Source organism: Miniopterus natalensis, chromosome 11 (genome assembly GCF_054644295.1).
Source record: "Miniopterus natalensis isolate mMinNat1 chromosome 11, mMinNat1.hap1, whole genome shotgun sequence".
NCBI lineage: Eukaryota > Metazoa > Chordata > Mammalia > Chiroptera > Miniopteridae > Miniopterus > Miniopterus natalensis.
Genome location: NC_142091.1, coordinates 44,816,061 through 44,834,565, shown reverse-complemented (window position 1 = coordinate 44,834,565; position 18,505 = coordinate 44,816,061). Strand labels below are relative to the sequence as shown.

Here is an 18,505-nt window from a genome sequence, read left to right as displayed (position 1 = left end):
TCAGTGTATCTACCAGCCTACTTTATTTTTATTAATGTAACCTTTATTGAGTATTTATTACATGGTAGGCACTATTCTAAGCACATTCATATTCACAGCAGTCCTGCAGAAATTGTACTGTTTTTGATCCCATTTAATAATACTTACAGTTGCTCAGACCCCAAAAACCTAAATCTCACTCAGGGTTCTTTTACCCTCACATACCACATTCATTACATTGACTGCAGTTTTGAAAAAATCCATTAATTCTCCCCATCCTCAGCACTGTGAGCACAGTCCCCGCTGCCATCATCTCTCTCTTGGACAATCACAGTTAGCCTTGAAAAGATAATACTTACGGTTATGGTGAAAAATTTAAAAAGACTAAAAAGTAAAATATCCTTTCTGTTCTGACCCTCCAGAGACAGCCTATTGGGTTTTATTTTAGAGATAATTCTGTGCACATCCAGCCGCACATGTTTACACACCTGGAACAAACACTGTCAGTGCCCTGCCCATTTTTCATCAGCACCTTCCCTTTCTGCGCACATTGTCCTGACATCTGACTGTTAGCGCTTATGATTTTTAGCTGGAGGGCATTCTTTGGCTCCTGGAGTCTGCTCTGCCCCTACCCCAGACATTCTGGGTAATTCATGCTTCCCAGGAGCAGCCTCCAGCTGATGACTTACAGAAACTGCGGGGAAAACCTCTAGATCCTTTGCCCCTTGCGTGGGCTAACTCTAATGCAAGTCCTGCATTGTGTCTCAGAATTCCTCAGCATGGTTGAGTTGAGCTCCGGTTGCCCACAACTGTAGCCTGCTCATTTTATTGTATAGCTTGACTGCCTTTTCTTCCCTACTCTTGGGATTATCTCCAAAATAAACTACTTGCACTGGAATCCGTATTTCAGGGTCTGCTTCTAGTAAAACCATAACATAAATTGTGCCGCACTAGACGCCCACCATTTCCCCCCTAAGTAATCAAAAAAACTCTCGAAAAAAATCCTATTTATTTGGCCTTAAACACTCCATTTTGGCTATGTTTATTGTTTTACTTTTCATAGGAAGTTGCTGGAATTAATAGAATTTTGTCTATTATTCTGTGAAAAGTTTTTATTGTTTAAATTATTGCACAGTAAAATTGAGCTTTTAGATCCTTGTAACCACCACCACCATCCGGATTTAGGACAGTTCCATCACTCCAGCCAACTCCCTCATGCTCTCCCTTTATCATCAAACCTTCCACCACTTGTAACCCCTGGCAACCACTGATACTGTTTTCTGTTACTGTAGTTTTATCTTTCCGAGAATGCTGTATAAATGGAATCATACAGTGTATAACTGTTAGGTCTTGTTTTCTTTCAATTAGCATAATGTATTTGAGATTCATCCAAGTTGTTGCCTGCATCAGTAGCTTACTCCTTTTTATTACTTAGTATTCCATTGCGTGGGTATATGATTGTTTATCCATTCACCTATTGAAGGGCATTTGGATTGTTGCTATTTTTTAGCTGTTATGAATAACATTCCGTGAACATTCATGCACAAGTTTTTTGGGTGGACCCGTTTCCATTTCTCTTCAGTGTACGCCTAGGAATGGGATTCCTGGGTCATATAGTAGCTCTCTGTTCACCTGTGCAGGACTGCAGACTGTTTTTCAAAAGAGGCTGCGCCATTTTACAGCTTCACAAGCAGTGTAGGAGGGTTCCACTTTCTCCGCTTCCTTACCAGCACTTCATCAGTCTTTCGATTATACCCATCCTAATGAGTGTGAAGTGCTGTCTCACTTGTGTATTTTATTTGCATTTCTCTAATGACTAATGATGTTGAGCATCTTTTCGTGTGTTTCTGGCAACTTGTATCTTTTTTTTTTGAGAATATGTATAATACTCAAATTACACATTTTCTAATGGGATTGTTGGTTTTTTTACTGTTGAGCTTTGAGAATTTTTTATGTATAATTTTAGAGACTTGACTTCATTTTAACAGTGTCTTTCTTAGAGGCAAAGTTTTTAGGTTTAATAAAGTATAATTTGTTAATTTTTTAATGGATCCTGCTTTTGATGTTATTGTAAGAGTTTTAAGAACTCTTTGCCTAACCCCAGGCCATAAAGATTTTCTCTTATATTTTATGTTAAAACGTTTTATGGTTTTATTCTTTATACTTACATCTGTGATCCATTTGGAGTTAATCTTTGTATAATATATGAAATTTAGATTGAGGTGAACTTTTCTTTTACATGCATATAAACGACCTGTTGTCTCACCACCATTTGTTGATAAACAACTATTCTTTCTCAGTTGAACTGCTTTTGCACTATTGTCAAAGATTGAATGGCCATATTTATGTGGCTTTATTTCTGGACTGTCTATTCTGTTCCATTGACCTCACCAATCCCACACTCTCTTGATTATTGTAGCTTTATAGTAAGTGAAATTTAGTAGGGCAGTTCCTCCAGTTTAATTTTCGTTTTTGCAAAATTCTTTTAGCTATTCTAGTACTTCTGTCCTACCATATAATGTTTAAGAATGAGCTTATCTATATCTACTAAAAAAAGCTCTGCTTGGACTTTGATATTGTATTAAATCTATAGTCATTTTGGTAAAAATTGACATTGTTACACTTTATGTCTCCATTATTTTAGGTCTTCTTTGATTTATTTTATCAGTGCCATGATTTATTAGATTTATACCCAAATATTTCCATTTTATTGGAAATATTATGAGTGTTACTGTTTTTGTAAAAATTTTGGTTTTATATTGTTTATTGCTCATATACAGATATTTAAGTGGTGTTTGTGTGTTGAAGCTGTATGCTGCAATTTTCTTCATATTAGTTCTAGGAATGATTTTTGTAGACTCCCTGAGATTTTCTATATAGACATTCCTGTCACCTACAAATTGGGACAGTTTTATTTTTTCTTTTCTAGTCCGCATGTCTTTTCTTGCTGGAATGCTGAATGTAGATATCCTCGCATTGCATTGTTCCTGTCTGTAGGAGGAAAGCATTCCGTTTTTCTTCCTTTACTCTGATATAGCTAAAGGTTTATTGTGCATGCCATTTACCAGGTTGAAGAAGTCCTTGTATTTCTAGGTTGCTGAGAACTTTTATCCTGAAGTTTTGTTACGTGCTTTTTTCGACCTATTGACATTGTGATGTAATTTTTCTCCTTTGACAGTTAACATGATGGATTATATTGATTTCTTTTTGAATATTGAACCAGCCTTAAGTTGCCTGGATAAATCCCTCTTGTTTGGGTTTAGCATTATTTTTATATATTGCAGAATTTGATTTGCTGATACTTTGTTGAGACTTTATTGCATACACTTTGTTTTGAAGTCAGTTTTTAGTATACTGAGCTTAATATACATGATATAATTTAAAATATTTATTTACTTATTTGAGAGAGAGACACACAGACAGACAGACATTGATTTGTTGTTCCACTTATTTATGTACTCATTGGTTCACTCTTGTATGTGCCATGACTGGGGTTGGAACCTGCACCCTTAGTGTTTCCTGACTATGCTCTAGCCAACTGAGCTACCCTGCCAGGGTACAGTATGTAATTTTGTCATAAAAGATTTCATCTTGTGCAGTTTTCCCCTGTTCAGACCTTCTAGTAAGTCATTTTTCTTTAGGTAGGTGGTACCTGCTTTTTCCCTTTGTTTTTAAACTTTTTCCTTAGATGAAGCTGTGCTAGGAAATAGCGGGCCCTTGAATTGTTTTCTTTAAGTAGAAAACCAGCAACTCTCAAGTTTACCTTCTTCCTTAGGCAGTTAAGAAGCACTTTAAAGGACAAGAATGCAGGTGAATGTTTCACACAGGGTGTAACTTCTCAAGTTAAATGTTCTGTAATATCAGTTATAGTATGTACAGGCCTTTTAAGGAGTCAGTTGAAATCAAGATTCCTTGGGTTCTTTCCTCTTTTGAGATTATGGGAATGGAACTATACGTGGAAAAGCCCCAAATGATAACACTGCTTCCATTTATTATTCAGAAAATTAGTAAAATTCCAATGTTTATAAACCAGAAAGGAAGAGGAATTGGAACTCACCTTTTTTCCTCTATTTAAGCATTAACTTTTGAATTTATTCTAAAATTTCAATTTTGTTGATAAGAAAAACAAATCAAGGAATTCTTATGGCTATTTTTAATTTCCATTTTCAATTAAAAGTATATATATAACTGTTTCCCTGAGCCATTAAATATGAATATTTCTGACTCTTAAAAGGACAACAACGAGCTTCAGAAAATGAGCAGATTTTTTGGACCTTAAAGATTTTTGAAATCTTAACTCTTTGTACTGACTAGAATCCTAATTTTCCCATAAAATATACAAAGTCTTGATAATACGATTCATTTTTTTCTTAGAAGCTGTTTATAAAATTTCAACCTTAATAACTGCTATCTTAAAAAATTCTACCTCAGAGGCCTAAATAAGATACGTGAGATGCCTATGTTAAAAAAGCAAAACTAAATATCTGTATGTGGTGCAATGTTGACAGTGAAACTAGATAAGGGTAGATGGGTTTTATTGTGCTACTTAAATTAAACCTGAGTATTTATACACAAACATAGATTTCTTTCTTCCCTCCCTCCCTTTGCCTAGAACCTGCAGCACAAAGTAGAATAGATGTGTGATGGTGCACATACCTATGTTGTTCCTGATCTTAACAGAAAAGCATTCAGTTTTTCAACATTAAGTATGATGTTAGCTGTAGATTTTGCATAGATACCTTTTATGACTTTATGGAAGTTCGCCTTTATTCCTGGCATGTTCTGAGTTTTTAACAGAAGTGGTGCTGAATTTTGTCAAGTGCTCTTTCTACTTCTACTGAAATGATTGTATCATTTTTATTTTTTAGTTTGTTTTCATTTCTTTTGCAAACATGTTACATCAGTTGCTTTTCAAATATAAACCATCCCTGTATTCCTGGGATAGAGCCCACTTGGTCATTATGTATTTGCCTTTTACTATATTGTTTGGATTCGGGTTGCTAAAAATATTTTAAAAATAATTTTTGCAACTATGTTCCTGAGGGGTATTAGACTATAGTTTTCTTTTCTTATAATGTCTTCAAGAGGTTTTGGTATCATGGTAATACTGGTCTCATAGAATGAGCTGGGAAGTAATCTGTCCTTTTCAATTTTTTGAGAGACTTTGTGTAGAATTGCTATTATTGTTGATTCCTTAAATGTTTAATAGAATTCACCAATGAAGCCACCTGGGACTGTAGTTTTCTTCATGGGAAGGTTTTTAACTACAGTTTCAATTTTGTTGATAAATATAGTGTTATTTAGGGCTGTTTCTTCATGAGTGAGCTTGGGTAGTTTGTGTCTTTCAGAGAATTTGTCTGACTCATCTAATTGTCAAGTTTATTTGCAAAAATTTATTCATAATGCTCCCTTGTGACCCCTTTATTGTTTTTAGGTTCTTTAATGATGTCATTCCAAATATAGGCACTTTGTGTCTTCTCTTTTTTCATAGTCAATCTTGCTTCTCTCTCTCTCTCTCTTCAGGAAGCCAACTTTTACGTTCATTACTTTTTTCCATTTTGTCTGTTCGATTTTCCATTGATTTCTGTTTTGATCCTATTATTCCCTTTTTCTCTAGTTACTTTGAATTCATTCTTCTCTTCTTTATCTAGTTTCTTAAGCTAGAATATGAGTTCATTGACTGACACCTTTCTTTTTTTTTCAGGTGTTTAATGCAGTAACTTTCCCCTTCTGTCCTGCTCTAGTAGCATCTCTCAAGTTCTGATAGTCTTTTCACTGTTGTTTAGTTCACGTACTTTCTCATTTCCCTTTTGAGCTCTTCTTCAGCACAGGAGTTACTTACAAATGTGTTATTTAGTTTCCAAATACTCTTCATTTTCCAGAGATATTTCAGTTTTTTGAGTTCTATTTTAATTCCCTTGTGATATGAGAACATACTTTTTGTGATTTGAATCTTTTAAAGATTTATGATTTGCAACCTTTCTATTGCAACTTACTTTATGGCTCGGAATATGCTTTTATGTTGGTAAACGTTCCAGGTGTGCTTGAAAAGAATGTGTATTCCCCTGCTTTTTTGTGGAGTATTCTATAAACACCAGCTAGGTTAAGTTGGTTGATGGTATTGTTCAGATCTTCCACATCCTTACTACTTTGTCTACTAGTTGTTTATTGAGAGATTTTGTGTTTTTGTTTTGTTTTTTTATTGGGAATTTCCCATGCTTACCTGACTACGGAGTACTTTTTATGAAACACCTAATAGTGTTTCAGGGAACTCACGTGCATCTCATGGAACATGGATCTTGCTTTTTTATCCAATCCCAATATTTCTGCCATTAATATGATTATTAATATGGTTAGGCTTGAGTCTATTATTTTGCTATTTGTTTTCTATTTATCTCATTGGGTTTTTTTCCACTTTATTTTTTGCTTTCTTTTAGATTTAATCAAGTATTTTTCTTGATTATTCCACTTTATTTCCTTTGTTGGCTTATTGGTTTTAACTCTTTGTTTTGTCATTTTTTCGGGCTTATACATCTTTAACTTATGGTATGTTTAACTTACCACACACTGCCTTCAAGTGGTACTCTACCACCTTCCGTATAGTACATGACCATACAGTATACTGTTCTCTTCCATTTACTCCTCCTACCTTTTGTGCTATTGTTGACATACATTTTACTTTTATATATACTATAAACCCCATGCTGCAATGTTATTTTTGTTCATATAGTTAATTATCTTTAAAAGGGAGTAGAATAATAAGAAAAAAGTTGTATGTATTTACCCAGTAGTTACCACGTCTGGTACTCCTTACTGTTTTATAGAGATCTATATTTTTCATTTAGTATTGTTCTTGGCCATTATTTCTTCAAATGTTTTATTCTGTTCCTCCTCCTCCCTTTCTCAATACTTATTACATATTAGGTTGCTTGAAGTCTCAGAGCTTACTGATGCTTGTTTCATTTTGGAGGGTTCTTTTTTCTCTGTATTTCATTTTAGATCATTTTTATTAGCATGAATTCAAGTCTACTAACCTTTTCTTCTGTTACCTTTAATTCATCGTTCATTGCAACAAATATTTTTTATCTTTATACATTGTAGTATTCATCTTTAGAAGTTTGATTTGGGTCTTTGATGTTTTCCATGTCTCTATTTAACTTTTCAACATATGGGAATCAGTTACAGTAACTCTCCATGTCTTTTTCTGTGCAGTCCAGTGTCTCTGTTGTTCCAGGCCAGTTTTGATTGATGATTCTCATTATAAGTTGTCTATCTCTGTCTCTTTGCATGCCTGTTAATCTTTAACAGAATGACCAGCATCATGTATTTTATCTTGTTGTCAGGTGGATCTTTTGTATTCTTATAAATCTTCTTAAACTTCTGAGATGCAGTTAAGTTACTTGTAAACAATTTGATCTCTTTGGGGCTTGCTGTTATGAATTGTTATGTGAGTTCAGAGCAAATCCAGTCTCGGACTAATTATCCCTACTACTGACGCAAGACCTTTCTGTGTTCTATTCAGTATCCTGTGAATTATTAATTTTTCCATTCTGGATGGTGGAAATAGGTACTTTTCTCAACCATGCTTAAACAGTGGGCACTGTTTAATCTTTCCAGATAGCTCTTTGGCCAGCCATAGGTGCTTTCCTCCTAGGTGCACTAATCAGGAACCTGCAGAATTCTTGAGAGGAACCCTTTGCAGATCTCCCACATTCTTTCTCTGTGCAGCTCCCTTGTTTCTGGCGTTCTGTCCTAAGAACCCCAGCTGCCTTAGTCTCCAAAGAGTCTTTGTTCTGTCTCCTTATTTGGGGAGCCCTCTGAACTCCACCTCTGTTTCTCCCCCCTGCACCTTGGCCTGTAAACTCTCTCAAGGCAGGAAGCAGGGCCAACAGTATAGCTCACGTGGCTTGTTTTCTGCCTTTCAGGGATCTTTGTCCTTCATCACCTAATATCCAGTATCTTGCAAACCATTATTTCATACATTTTGTCCAGCTTGTTAAGGTGTTTCAGTGTGCAGGGTAAAAGTGACAGTCCAAAGTGAAAGCATATTTATATATTCATTTTATATTTTATTACCTTGTATTTTCCTGTTGTTTATAGTAGTTTTTTACTCAGTTGTTTTCCAGGTTATACAAACATATCTTTGGCAAATAAGAACTTTACATTCCAATTTTTGTATCTTCAATTTCTTTCTCTGGTGTAATTGCTTTAGCTAATATGTCCAGTAAATAATATCAGTATTATTATGATAATATAATAATAACATTATTATATTATTTATTTAAGAATAGGTGTGATGGCCTGGCCAGTGTGGCTCATTTGGTAGAGTGTCATCCCATGCACCAAGAGGTCGCCAGTTCGATTCCCAGTCAGGGAACATGCCTGGGTGCCAGCTTGATCCCCCAGTAGGGGGCATGCAGGAGACAGCAAATTGATGTTTTGCTCCCTCTTCCTTCCTGTCTCTCTTAAAAAAATAGTAGGTGTGATGAATTATGGCCTGTTTATTTATTTTATTTATTTTTATTTTTAAATATGTCTTTATTGATTTCAGAGAGAGGAACGGAGAGGGAGAGAGATAGAAACTTCAATGATGAGAAAGTCATTGATCGGCTGCCTCCTGCATGCACCTCACTGGGGATCGAGCCCGCAACCCAGGCATGTGCCCTGACCGGGAATCGAACCGCAATCTCCTGGATCCATAGGTTGATGCTCAGCCACTGAGCCATTCCAGCTGGGCTGTCCTATTTTTTGAATAATGGAATTGATTTTATTACCTTTCTGATTATATTAATGTGATTATATTAATAGATTTCAGTTGCTATTTTGATTTTTGATTCATTGTACAGTGCCTATTTTTTTCCTTTTTGGAAACTTTCAGGGTCTTCTCTTTTCATTTTCTGAAATATCATGATGATGTGCTAAAATTAATGGGTTTTAAAAAACATTAATTTATTATGCTGGACATAGGGAAATTTAGTCCTGTCTGAAGATTGTAGGCCTTTTGGGAAGAAGAGAGCTGTGTTATTTCTTTTATAATTTTTTTATATGTACTCTTTCTGAATTTCCTATTACCTATGAATTAAAACTTCTGCAGTGATCTATTTTTTTTTTAAAACTTATTTCTCTACCATTTTCCCCCTTTTTTGGTCCCTTTGGGCACTTAATGGGACAGTGTTTCAGTTCCTTTATTATTATTTAAAAAAAATTTTATGATGTCTCTTGTTCTGTAAACGTCCTTTGCTATATTAAGTGCTCTTCTTCTTTTTTTTTTTTTTTTAAATATATCTTTATTGATTTCAGAGAGAGGAAAGGAGAGAGAGAGATAGAAACATCATTGATGAGAAAGTCATTGATCGAGCCCACAACCTGGGCATGTGCCCTGACCGGGAATCGAACCCCAATTGCCTGGATCCTAGGTCAACGCTCAATGGCTGAGCCACCCCCGGCCGGGCTTAGGTGCTCTTTTTAATGATACTGAACCCTTCATTCTTCCACATTTCAAGTTCTCTGCTTCTCCTTGCATTGTCTTTATGGCCGAGGAGTTCTTTTTTGTTTGATTGATCTTTCCTCCGTATTTGGTGACTTCCATATAGCTGGTTTCTCTCATTCCCTCTCTCTCCCAGGAATTTGTAGTGTAAACCAATTTTCTGCTTCCAAAATCTTAACACTTTAAACCTTTTGTTACCTCATTTCATATTACTTTGCTGTTTGTATTTTTAATCGTAATTTTGGAGGGTTTTAAGGAAGCTTTGGAGGTAAACACATTTGTTTCACCTGCCATGCTTAGCTCGACGTCATTAATACTTTTTCTTTTTTATTCTTCATTGTGGAATTGTTTTAAATCTGTAATCCCATGTAGCTGAGTTCTTCAAAAGAAGAGCTATTCCAAATGTTCATTTTTCTCTTTAGGGTTTACTTTTTGAAATCTTATATTTAAAGCCTTATGTGTAGCTCTCTTCATGAGATCATATGCCAAAATATGAAAACTTGAGGGGTTAGGTTAGCTTATCCTCTCTCTTTGAGAGTGTGTTAAGATTATAAATAGGATTTATTTTTCTAATTACTTATTGCTGCTATCAGAGAAAACCATTGATTTTTATGTTTATTATATCTGCCTACATAACTAACCTCTTATTGATTCAAATGGTGTTTGAATAGTTTTCTTGGATTCTCTAGGCACACAATCATATTATCTTATACATAGTAAAAGTTTTATTATACTGATGAGGACAATGTAATGTTCTATAGTAGAAATAAAATACCTGAATGTAAATTTTTACTAAAAGCAGTATAGGTGACCCATTTAAATTAAGCTTCATTTAAAACAATTCGTTTGCCCAGCTGGGCGTGGCTCAGCGGTTGAGCATTGACCTAGGATCCAGGCAATTAGGGTTCGATTCCCAGTCAGGGCACATGCCCAGGTTGTGGACTTGATCAATGACTCTCTCATCATTGATGTTTCTGTTTCTCTCTCTGCCTCTCCTTCCCTCTCTCTGAAATCAATAAAGATATATTTTTTTAAAAAATAAAATAAGATAAAACAATTTGTTTGGGTTAGTCTTTTTTTAAAGAATACTTCATCAAAAACTGTCCACTAAAATTAGGCATATATATATATATATCCCATTATTTTATGATAACAAAACATTGGAGAGTTTCCCAAGTTTTAAATTGGCTTCTCTTCCAAAGGCTTATGACCACTATGTTTTCTCTGAACTTTTGGAAAATATCTGTATATGGTAATGTCAGCACACACCTGACATTACTGTGGCCTGGCTTGGCAACAGATTTCAGTCTCCTAAAGTTTCTGTTACTTTATTTTAAAAATTAGTTCTTCTTTGGTCAGAATATTGTTCACAATAACAGCTCTTTGTTATCACTTCTTTTTTGTTCTCTTTAGAAATCTATCAGCAAAACAAAATAATTTAGGGGTTGCCTAACCTTTAAAAGGAATTCAAGGGTAATTAAACATTTTTGTGCTCATTTTGGTTGTGCTTTTCAATACCAGTTCTCCTTCCCTAAGAAAATATTGAGACATGCCTGGAAAGATTTATAAAATGCCATGCTTAACCCAGCATTAGTTATTTTAAAAGCTATAAACACCTTAAACAGCCAGCAATAAGGGATTGACTACATTATGGTACTTATGAATACTTATATGATGGTTTAATATTGGTCATTAAAAATAGTTTTCTTAAAAATATGTAAGCACATAAGAAAATGTATGTGTTATAGATGGTGAAGATAAACAGGACCCATAACTGTATATATATGTTCCCTTTTATATAACTATTACACACATCCAGAGATAAATATTTCAAGGAAAAATTGCATAAGAACTTAATTTTTATTTCAGTTTTCTTTTTGAATTTTTCTACCATGAATTTATATTAACATAAAGTAATATCCATAAGGTGATTGATAAAGATAATTCAGTGAAAAGACGGTTCTTAGAGATACAGAGGCTTGAATTCTAGTCCTGTCTTTGTTACATATTAGCTATATGGCATTGGTTTCATCATTTGTAAATAAGTCTTATAGGATATGATAATATATAAAGTGTTTTACAAATATGAGGGATTCTTGGACTTTCGTTTGCAGATGAGTGGCCTATTGGGCAAATAATCTACTTTATACTCTTGGGCAATTAAAGAAACAAGCAAGTAGCCCTGGCTAGTGTTTCTGTTGGTTGAGCGTCGTCCCATGCACTGAGAGGTTGCTGGTTCTATTCCCTGTCATGGCACATCGATGTTTCTCTTTCTCCCTCTCCCTTCCTCTCTCTCTAAAAAAATCAAGAAAAACATATATTTTTTAAAAAGAAACAAGCAAGTAAACAATGTTGATATTTGTAATGCATTAATGTGTGGAGTCTAGCAATGTCTGCCAGTTCTAACTTTGCAACCCTGAAGTATCATTTACTTTCAGGGTATGCCAAGGTCCTAAAGAAAGCTGGGGCTTCACAAAGACGGTTACCATGCTGAAAGGGAATCCCCATATTGACTGTTTCCAGATATGTTGTAAAATTTTTAATGAGCCTCTTCTATGTGAAATGATAAGGTTCAGGTAGACAGTAGTAGTCAAAAACAGAAGTTGCATAGACACATGTATGTTTGAAAACAATATTATTTGTTATCTTATATGGTATGTTCATTAATAATATCACCCCAAATAGATATATTTCCTCCCTGCCTTGAAAAAGGAGGGCAAAACGTAGGCCAGTCAGTTATGACAGTCAGTTCTAAACACTTGCACCTGTGATAGCATTTTTTTCCTGTTTGCCAATAAAGACACTGGGGAGAGCAAAATCCTGATTTTATCCTGTTTGTTTAATGCTTATCGTTCTGCTTGCATCTTTTAGTGACTATGTTTCCAGCTGTCTAAACATTCCCTCACATTCCTGTTAGAAATGGGACTGGAGCTCAGGTTCAACAGTTGTTTTGTCCACTCCCTCGTTGTTGATTACTTCCTCAGCATACTTCTAGTTAAGATTTGAAATGGTTTAATCAGCTAGCATTTTTATATTTCAAGTCTAAATCCTATGAGGAGGCCTTCTCATTAAATAGTGGGATCATCTCCTGATGCCCCAAATTCTATTACTGATCTCATGCTACAGTGCATTTAAAAAGTAGACATTTAACTGACATTTCCAGCCTTTGAAAAAACCTTTGTGAAACTCAGTTGTAAGAGCTGTTGTTTATTTTCTGTATATTTGTATGTTAATATTCTCATTTGAGAACGCAGCATCAAAATTTCCTACGGAGTATGATTCTAAACATACTTTTAAGTGCCGAGTATAAAGGAATTCCTTTATATATGCCCAGCCAGGCGTCGCTCAGCGGTTGAGCATCGACCCAAGATCCAGGAGTTCTTGGTTTGATTCCCGGTCAGGACACATGCCCAGGTTGCGGGCTCGATCCCTAGTCGTGGGCGTGCAGGAGGCAGCTGATCAGTGACTCTCTCTCATCATTGATGTTTCTCTCTCTCTCTCTCCTCTCCCTTCCCCTCTCTGAAATCAATAAAGATATATTTTTTTTAAAAAAAGAATCCCAGCCCGGCCGGTTGTGGCTCAGCGGTTGAGCGTCGACCTAGGATCCAGGCTATCAGGGTTCGATTCCCGGTCAGGGCACATGCCCAGGTTGTGGGCTGCAGCCGATCAGTGACTCTCTCATCATTGATGTTTCTATCCCTCTCTCTCCCTCTTCTTTCCTCTCTCTGAAATCAATAAAGATATATTTAAAAAAATAAAAATAAAAAAATAAAAAGAATTCTATTATATAACTGTAATTTAAGTATTAAATAAGGGATCTCATGTGTAACCAGTGTCTAGATGACGACTATCTTGACAGCCTCTTTGTGAAAAGTTTAGTAAAACATATCTGACCAGGCTTGCCATAAATTACCATTATTATCTTAGTTGTGGTCACATTAAGCTTCATTTTGAAGAAGTACTTACTGAATCTGAAAAACGATCCTTGGAATTTCCCAAAAGTTTTACTGTTAATACTTTTTTAAAAAATCAGAATTTTAAAAAGTTCCTGTTATACTGTAAACTGAGAGAAATGAGGCCACTTAAGAAACTATGAGGTCTTACTACCTAAACTCATATTTTCCTTCTGGATGTTATGTGTTTATTGTTTTCTAATTGAATAAGGGATTTTGTCATAGGCTTTTTTCTTTTTTTAAGGGCCACCTTTAATTTTTACATAAAAATTGGACAATAAAATGTACTTCAGTAAGCTGTATGTTTTAGATGTAGGTGAAGGTCTTTGGAAATATTAAGAGTGACTGCTATCCAGAGAACCTTCTACAATAATTCACTTTTGAGAGATCATTTAAATTCGTCACAATAACGCTATGGATGTTTTTTGTTATTCTGTAATTTTTAATTATATTTTGTGTATGTGTAAAGCATTTGAGAAAATTGGGCACATTAAAAGTTGCTTTTTCCAGTTTTAAGCAGCAAAATATCTGATTACTTATTTAAGTGATAGACCTATTTACTTGTAAAAGTTATTTTGTTATTTGTGAACTCTCTGTGACTGGTATCTTTCATTTGAGAAGTCAGTATATTTCATAGAATTGGAAGTAACAAAGAGATTTAGTTTAATCCTTATTGAAAACCTATAGTTTTATTTAAGTTTTGTGAAAATATGCAGTTGTCGTAGCTTTTCATACCATTTACCGAGCCTAATGAGCAGCTAATAATAATGAATGACAGACCTCTAAGAGAATACAATTATTTGCTGTTAGTTTACAGAATGGATTCACTTTGTATCAGAAGAATTTTTCATTGAACAGGTGAAACTAATGATGGAGGCAGTATAAGTCATCATATTATTTTATAACCCAAGCACAGATACCCATTTCCTGATTTTGAAACCAATAGAAACTCATTTTAGAAAAATTTACTTAATTCAGGAAAGAATTTTTTTGAGAGAGAGTAAAAAGATTTTGAAAGAAACTTCTGGGTTTTGTTATAATCTGATAAAACTCCCCAGTTCTACCAGGATTATACCTTTCTGCTACCCAAGTAGCTTAGGCCAAGGTTTAACACGTTAACGCACATTTCACTAGAATAGCAGGTCTCATATTTTTGGGTCTCACACTCTATGTTTTCACAAATTATTAATGATCCTCAAGGAGTTTTGTTCGTGTAGTTTTATCTATTCATTATGTATTAGAAATTACAACTAGAAAATTTAAAGCTATTCCATTTAAAAATAATAATAAACTATTGCATATTAAATAGTATATTTTATAAAAATAGCTATATTTTTCAAAACAAAAACTAAGGAAAAGAGTGGCATTGTTTTATATTTTTGTAAGTATCATTGACATTGGCTTAATAAAAGACAGCTAGATTCTCATACCTGCTTCTGCTTTCAAGCTCTTGCAGTATTTTGTTTAAAGTATATGAAGAAAATCAGCTTCCACAAATATGCCACTTGGAAAGAGGAGAGGAGTATTTTAATAACCTTTTCAGATGATTGTGGAAACTCTTATTTGAATGCCACACCAAAATTTAATAAATAGTAATTTCTTAAAGGTTAGTTGCAGTGTGTAATCTATAAACACATCAGTGAACTTTTCCTGCTCTTGAATTGAAGTCTGTTGATCTGGTAGAATTTTTCATTCTTTGGAGAAGTTGTGAATGTGATTAATGTCTCTCTCCAAATGTATTAAATCATCCAAATCTCACTTTTTTGATGTCTTTTTAGACTGAGTCAGTGAGGCAATGAAAGGAGAGACAGGTTTTGGAAAAATTTGATACAGAAAGAGAAAGAAAGTTTTATAGATATGATGATAGAAACTGAGGTTGGAACCAAGGGGGTAATAATTGTAGTAACTAACATTTACTTCACTGGATCATATGCCAGAGGCTATTCTGAGCATTTTGCACACGTTAATTTATGTAAGCTTTCCAAGATTAGTAGCAGGTAAGTGCTAATATTCTACCTTATAGTTGAGGAAGCTGAGACACTGAGAGATTAAATAAATTGTTCAAGATTAGACAGTTATTAAGCAGAGTAACAGAAGATAATCTGGCACAGAGCACTGCTATGTTGGTGACCTCATTTCTGTTTCTGTTTTATCTCCTGAACAGTACTGCTAATCATGATTTTTTCTTTTCCTTCAAGATATCTTTGTAAAAAAGACTTTACTTTTTAGAGCAGTTTAAGATTCACAGCAAAATTGAGCAGAAAGTACAGAGTTTCAATATACCTCCTACTCCCAAAATACACAGCTTGCTGTACTGTCAGTATTCCTCACCACAGTGGTACATTTGTTACAGTTGATGGAAGAATGTACATTGATTTGATACATCGCTGTCACCAAAAGCCCATAATTTACATTAGAATTCACTCTTGGTGTTGTATCCACCATTACAATGTCATACAGAATAGTTTCACTGCTCTAAAAATCCTGTGTTCTCACTGTTCTCCACCACACACCCAACCGCAGGCAAGCAGTAGTATTTCTACTGTCTTCCATAGTTTTGCATTTTACATGATGTCATGTAGTTAAAATCATACCATATGTAGCCCTTTTGAATTTGTGTCTTTCACTTAGTAATATGTATATAAGGTTTCTCTATGCCTTTTCATGTCTTGATAGTTCATTTCTTTTCAGTGTTGAATAATATTCCATTGTGTGGATGTGCCACAGTTTATTTTTCCACTCACTTACTTAAGGACCTCTTGGTTGCTTCCAACTTTTGGCAATTATGAATAAAACTGCTATAAATATTCATGTGCAGGTTTTTGTGTGAACAAGTTTTTAACTCCTTTGGGTTGAAAACTAAGGAGCACAGCTGCTGGATCATGTGCTAAGAGTATGTTTAGTTTTGTAAGAAACTGCCACACTGTCTTCCATAATGTCTATACCATTTTGCATTCCCACCAGCCATGAATGAGAGCTCCTATTGCTTCACATCCTTGACAGCATTTAGCATTGTCAGTGTTTTGAATTTTGGCCATTATCATAGTTGTGTAGTAGTATATTGTGTGTTCTTTGTTGTTGTTTTTTGTATATTGTTTTCATTTGCAATTCCCTAATGACTTACGACATTGAACATCTTTTCATATGCTTAATGCCTTCTGTAAATCTTCTTTGGTGAATTGTCTGTTCAGATCCTTTACCCTTTTTTAAATTGGGTTGTTCATTTTTTATTATCACTGAGTTTTAAGAATTCTTTGTATATTTTAGATGACAGTACATTATCAGATACTTCTTTTGCAAATATTTTCTCCCAGTCCTTGACTTGTCTTCTTGTTTTCTTCACAATTTCTTTCACAGAGCAGAAGTTCACAATTTTAATGAAGTCTAGCTTATCAATTATTTATTTCATGGTTATGCCTTTGGTGTCATATCTAAAAAGTCATTTGAACCCAGAGTCATCTACGTTTTCTCCTATGTTTTTTGCTAGGAGTTTTATAGTTTTGCATTTTACATTTTGGTATATGATAACACTTTGAGTTAATTTTTGTGAAAGGTGTAAGGTCTGTGTCTAGATTTATTTTTGTATGTAAATGTCTAGTTGGTCCAGCACCATTTATTGAAAAGACTATCTTTTCTCCACTGTGGTTTTTTTTCTTCTTTGTCAGGTTTGGTTGCTTGTATTTGTATGGTCTATTTCTGTTCTCTCTATTCTGTGTGATTGATGTCCTTGTCTTTTCTTTCACCAATACCACACTGTCTTACTTACTGTAGCAATAGAATAAGTTTGAAGTTTGATAGTGCCACTCTTCTGACTTTGTTTTCTTCCTTCAGGATTGTGTTGGCCATCCTGGGTCTTTTCCCTCTCCCTATAAGCTTTAAAATCAGTTTGTCAATACCCACAAATAACTTCCTGGGATTTTGATTTGGGATTGCATTTGACAATATTGAGTCTATCCATGAACATGGACTCTCTCTTTCTTTAGTTGTTCTTTGATTTCTTTCATCAGAGTTTTGTAGTTTTCCTCATATAGATCTTTTATGTATTTTATTAGATTTGTTTTCTTTCTTTTTTTAAAAATATATCTTTATTGATTTCAGAGAGAGGAAAGGAGAGAGAGAGAAACATCAATGATGAGAGAGTCATTGATCGAGCCTGCAACCCGGGCATGTGCCCTGACCGGGAATCGAACCCTGATGGCCTGGGTCCTAGGTCGACGCTCAACCACTGAGCCACGCCCGGCCGGGCTGTTTTATTTCTTGATGTGCTAGTGTATTTCATTTCATTTTGGGGGGGTGCTAATGTAAACAGTATTACATTTTTAATTTCAAATAATACTTGTTCATTGTAGGTATGTAGGAAAACATTGACTTTTGTATATTAACCTTGTGAACTGGAACCTTGCTATAGTTGTTTATTATGTCCATGTCACTTTTGATTTTTTCAGATTTTCTACACAGACAATCATATAATCTGAGAACAAAGATAGTTACATTTCTTTCTTCCCAATCTGTATGTTAAAAAAATTCTTTTTCTAATTGTACTAGCTAGGACTTCCAGTACAATTTTGAAAAGGTGTGATGAGAGAGGAGGACATCCTTGCCTTGCTCCTAATCTTAGTGAGAAAGCTTCTAAGTTAAGTATGATGTTAGCTGTAGAGTTTTGTTTTTTGTTTTTGTAAATTTTTCTATCAAGTTAAGGAACTTCCCTTGTATTCTTAGTGTGCTGAGAGTTTTTTGTCATGAATAGGTGTTGAATTTTTTGAAATACTTTTCCTGCATCTATTGACATGATCAACATCTCTTTCATTGTACTGAACTGATGAAACTTAGATTAGTGAAGAAATGTAAAAATAATTCTGTATTCCATCAGTGATAGAGACTTGGTATTTATCTTCAACTTACTTTATGATCTGTTCTAATGGGGGAAAGTCTCTTATTTTGGTGCTATGATCCTATGTATGCCAACTTAGGTCTCAGAATGACTAAGTAGTATCTGTGCAAAATCGAGGCTATTCCCATAAAATGTATGTGCATATTAGTGAAGACGTTTTTACATTATAAATTTGTACATGATTTATTTTTTATA

General features: G+C 34.6%; 1 protein-coding gene across 2 annotated transcripts in view; it reads left to right on the top strand.

Annotated features, from left to right (window-relative positions):
• Window positions 1–18,505, top strand: part of SBF2 (SET binding factor 2) — a 313,031-nt gene that overhangs the window by 113,101 nt on the left and 181,425 nt on the right. The window lies entirely within an intron of this gene.